Source organism: Athene cunicularia (assembly GCF_003259725.1).
Source record: "Athene cunicularia isolate RWA chromosome 4 unlocalized genomic scaffold, athCun1 chr4_part1, whole genome shotgun sequence".
NCBI lineage: Eukaryota > Metazoa > Chordata > Aves > Strigiformes > Strigidae > Athene > Athene cunicularia.
Window position 1 is genome coordinate 24,621,129 of NW_020799098.1, and position 5,546 is coordinate 24,626,674.

A 5,546-nucleotide genomic window follows, 5' to 3' on the forward strand; every position below is an offset into this window, starting at 1 on the left:
TGGGAGGGGGGGGTGTGCTACAGAGGTGTTTACTGAGAGAAGCTGCTAGAACCTTCCCCAGTGTCCGATAGAGCCGATGCCAGCCGGCTCCAGGATGGACCGACCCACTGCTGGTGAAGGCCAAGCCCATCAGCGACGGTGATAGCGCCTCTGTGATAACACATTTAAGAAAAGGGGAAAAAAACAACATGTAATTGCAGCCAGAAAGGAGTGAGAATATGCGAGAGAAACAACTCTGCAGGCACCAAGGTCGGTGAAGGAGGGGAGGAGGTGCTCCAGGCTCAGAGCAGAGGTTCCCCTGCAGCCCGCGGTGCAGCCCATGGTGAGGCAGCTCTGCCCTCAGCCCGCGGGGGTTAACGGGGGAGCAGATCTCCACCTGCAGCCCGGGGAGGACCCCATGCCGGAGCAGGGGGATGCCTGAAGGAGGCTGTGACCCTGTGGAGAGCCCACGCTGGAGCAGGGGGATGCCCAAAGGAGACCCAGCCCGCGCTGGAGCAGGCTCCTGGCAGGACCTGTGGCCCCGCGGAGAGAGGAGCCCACGCTGGAGCAGGTTTGCTGGCAGGACTTGTGACCCTGTGGGGCACCACGCTGGAGCAGCCTGTGCCTGCAGGACTGCACCCTGTGGAAATGACACGTGCTGGAACAGTTTGGGAAGAACTGCAGCGCATGGGAAGGACTCACGTCAGAGAAAATTCGTGGAGGACTGTCTCCGGTGGGAGGCACCCCACGCTGGGGCAGGGGTAGAGTGTGAGGACTGTTCCCCCTGAGGAGGAGGAGAGGCAGAGACATGTGAGGAACTGACCACAACCCCCATTCCCTGTTCCGCTGCGCCGCTCGGCAGGAGGAGGTAGAGAAAATCAGGAGTAAAGTTAAGCCCGGGAAGAAGGGAGAGGTGGGGAGAAGGTGTTTTAAGACTTAGTTTTTATTTCTCATTACCCTACTCTGATTTGATTGGTCATAAATTAAATTAATTTTCCCTAAATCGAGTCTGTTTTGCCTATGATGGTAATTGGTGAATGATCCCACCCTGTCCTTATCTCACAAGCATTGTGCTATACTTTCTCTCCCCCTTTAAGCTGAGGAGAGCTTTTAGTGGGCATCTGGCACCGAATCAGCGTCAACCCACCACATACATGTACTCCTACAATATAAATGTAGTACTATATAAGCTCTGAAATTTTGACTACCTATACTTCTAGCAAGTTTGAAGCAAGCATCTATTTAAAAAGTGAAGTAAATTCAATCATTATTACAGACTTCTTTTTAGACTTAAGGTAGGTAACATAGGCAACAGGAAAATTGATTACAAGTCTCAGATCTTTTATGTAGTAAAATGATTTAAATACTTAACTACAACACTGCAAAATAAAGTGACTTCAAAGTTTTGTTTTCATTTTTTACAGTTGTTCCTTTTAGGTTTAAAATATTTGGAGAATAGTTTATTTTAGATCAATAGTAACACCATTCTAGTATTGTAACTAAAAACTGTTAACTAGTAAGTGAACTGCTCTGCAAACACCATATGCAATAATAATAATTTTTTTTAAATGGACCAATGCAAGGAAATACCATCTTATCTTGGCTTATGAAATGCAGACCTAGTAAAGAAAATATATGAAATTGACCTGTCTGCCCCATCTTCTTCCACTACTTTAATATCACAGTTCCTGAACTGCTAAGGCCCAAACTATAACATGTAAAATACTATTTTCTGCCTCATCAGTTCTCATGAGATATCAAGTTAGGTCTTTGTCAATACCTTTAATTCACAAAATGAATGCCACAGCTATAAGCCCTGATATGTTTAACATGCTATAAAGAGGACCTAAACTGCCACTTCAAACTTTAAAAAAAATAGTATCTAATCAGGGTAGACTTTACAAGCTATTTTCCCCCAAATCACCTCATAAACACCTAAAATAAATGGGTGACAGTCAACTGCTACTGCTTTTATAATGCAGGTAGTCATTAATTAGTGTTCAAATGAGAATAAACTTTTTATTTGTTTTTTATTCAAAGCAGCATCTTCTATCCATTCATCAAGAAAGCACCATCCATACAAATAGCACTTTTTCTTTGAAAATACTGTGGTGGTACAGCAGCTGCATATTCCAGAAATGCCTCCCTCTGTTAACACAACTCCTATTCTCATGATGCAAACTGCACTTCAGTACGCAAGAAATGGCAAATTTTTCCTTTTCTTTGTTATATGCTTAAGAATTTTTTCAGAAAATACTGTGAATATTAAAGCACATAAGCCACAGGTTTCTGAATAAAAGTTTGTATTAGGGTAGTAAATTTTAATTTCCCACTGTGACCATCTACTTCTGTGACTAAACTACACAGCCCTAAGCTACAGAGGAAGATTGACATCTGTGTACAGTCTTCTTCAGAGTTATAAATCCTCCAATCTCCTTCAGCTATCCTGCTCTTTGGAGGAAAAAGTAACCTTGTTAGCCACTGCTGGACTATAACAGATGGTGAATTCAGAATTGCTTGGGAGAAAAGTATGCCACAGCACAACAATTAAGTTATCTTCCACTGAAGCTTTTATCCAAGAGTGACAGATTTTTTGGCCATTTCTTAAGAGATGTCAGATAAATCCTTAACTAATAACTAATTGCAGAAATAAAGCAGTATAAGTATCTATCAGACTGATTCCCATCTGACAAGTTTGAAAACTATTTATAAAGTATTATATAAGAGTACATCCTAGATAGGATCACTTGCCTCCATTCAGGGTTCATCTGTTTAACATACTCTGACTGACCATCTCATTGATATGGAATGCCACGCATATATATTATATATATAAAATATATTATATATTATATATTTTTTAAATATATATTATATATATTATATATATTATATATATATGAGTTCACCAGGTGAAAAAAAAGTGCAGATGTTTAAGCTTTTATCTGAGCTCATTCAAATGAGGAAAGTTGTGTACCAATGTAACTGGCAAGTTTGCTTCCAGGACATTTCCCCAAAAACCACAGGTGTCATCAGCCTTGCGTATCCTGGAGATACACTCACCAGCATGGCTGTCCCAGGTGGTCCCCTTGCCCAGAAGGTTAAAATTAAAGAGGTGAGGCTATATTAGTGTGGCTCCCCACAGGTGCATCAGCAGCAGCAACAAGATATGTAACTTTGAGCAGTTCCACTTAAGTAAGAGGTGGAAATAATTAAGAATTTCTGATCACTCCCGCTAAACTGGGGGAGGGGGTGTGGGGTGTGTTACTGATGCATAGCATCTGAACAGCCTAAAAAGCTATGTTCAGGTGCACGGGTTCCTGCTGAGCTATCTTAGTAATCATTATGATCTCAGTAATGGCTGTGCCATCTTGTTCTTACCAGTTTTGACTACTGCTTCAAATCCTCCATCTTATGCAACAATAGAAAATGATAGCAATTAATCGTGTCAAATTGCAAGTTTTCTCTTGAAAGTTTTGTATCTGTTTTACTGACGAGAATAACACAAATAGAAACCGAAACCTATTTGTTAGGTAGTACAGACTGGTTATTCAGAGTTTGTCAGGGTGACTGACTTTTAAGACTTCAGTAAATACACAGCTCAAAAAAGTCAGTTATAAAAATCAGAAACACTCCATATGTTGAGGGGGGGGGGGGGGTTTCTGCATTTCAAAAGCACCCTAAACCAAAGAGCAACTACTTCAACATTTGATGATAGAATCATATCAACCTAACCATAATAGGCAGTGGTTTTAGACAACTAGTGTAAGGCAAATTGTTGCCCAAATCATCATATAATTCAGTTTGCACCTCAAAATACAAGATAGAAAACTGAATTTCACCACCCTAGCTCAATGACTGCAATTGAAAGTAATGCACCTTATTTCAGGTATTCTGAAGCGTATATGAGGGCCCTGCATCAAAAGAATCGTATTTATTTGCAGTCTGTCTCTTTCAGTGCAAGTTTTGTGCAAACACCAGCTCTGACATCTTCTGTGTCAAAGAAAAATGGCACTGAAATCAAATGTATAGTATCACTTCAATGAATTCAATTATCCTTGCTTGGATAACTATCCTTAAGGTTTACTAATAGTGGTAACTGCAGCACAGTTACTACACAGTATTTTTCAAGCAGTATCACAGTTCCAAGTACACATCAGCTGATGTTACAGCTCTGGCCATGACTGTCTTGCTCAGCTAGAAGCAACTCAAGTAGCCCCTACTCCCAGTCATTCATTCCCTCAGTTATACCAGCATAGCTCTCTGCTTGGGAACTGGGTCAAGCCACTAATCTGGATAAAAAAATAAATCCCTTCTGAGGCAAATCAGCTCATTGTGTAACTCTACACACAGTTCAGTACAGCTGAGAAGATGCTGCAGAACCAACCCAACAGGGGCTACCTATGCTTGGCACTAGATGAAACAAAGTCTGTTTGCAAGGGTATGATATTAAATTCCAGTATACTTGTGCTGTCACTGCACACACAGAACAGGCTACACAGTTACCAGCATCACTGTATTTTTGCCTCTATCTCCACAGCTGCAGCAGTGGTGGCTTCAGCATTGAAAAGGGAATGGGTTGAGGCAACTCAAAGCAGTGGTTGTCTGCATCCCTTCTAGGAAAGCATCAGACATTGCAAGATATGTGACATTCAGAAGATGACACAGAGGGAAAAAAACTTTGTCCTAGGGAGGTAGGAAAGAAGGAAGCAAGTCTTCCAGTAAGATCAGTTTTCTAAAGAGGTGATGGCAGGTGAACAGGAGAAGCAGACTTGTCCTCATACATAAATTTAAAGTCATCAGCCACCCCTAACAAACTATGGAAGTATCACAGTTTAATAGTTTCAGGATTCTTAGTGCTGGCAGACCTCTGTCAGTACTGTGAAAGACTCAGGTTGTATTGTCCATCATTGCTGAGCATCAAGTGTAAGACATAAATAAGGTTAAACTATATGGAGAGTCCAAAACCAAAGTTGAACCCAACTGGCTTTGAATGGCATTTATAGTTAAGCCATCTGCAGAGAGACTCCATCAGATTGGAAGAAAATTTGCCTGAGCCAGAGATGAAGAGGGGATACTCTCTTATAATGGCTGCGTAAGTGAGCAGCACTTTGGAAAGCACAAACACAACACACATGTATTTATATTTACAAACTCTTTACAACCTACTGAGAGTTGCATCCTTCATAAATAAATGTCTACTTCTGTACTTCTTAGTTGGTTTTTTTCCTACTTGTTTTTCTGCAAATAATGCACACCGTCCAATTCTGCAGCAGAAACACCCTCGTGTAGCCTCTTAGTGAAATTAAAGGAAGAGTTAAAACTTCGCCAGACCGCGTTTAGAGAGAAGTTAGCCCGCCCGCCTTTGCCCCCCGGCCAAGCCCTCGCTCGGCGCCTATTCACCTCCCGGTTTCGGGGAGGGGAGAAGCCGGAGAGGCTCAGCCCTGTCCCCCTCGGGGCGAGGGCCCAACCGCGGCCAGGGGCCCATTGCCCCGGCACGCGCGGGGAGCGGGGCCTCGGCCCCTCAGGGCGGGAGCGGCGGGAAGCGCGCGAGCACGCCCGGCGGC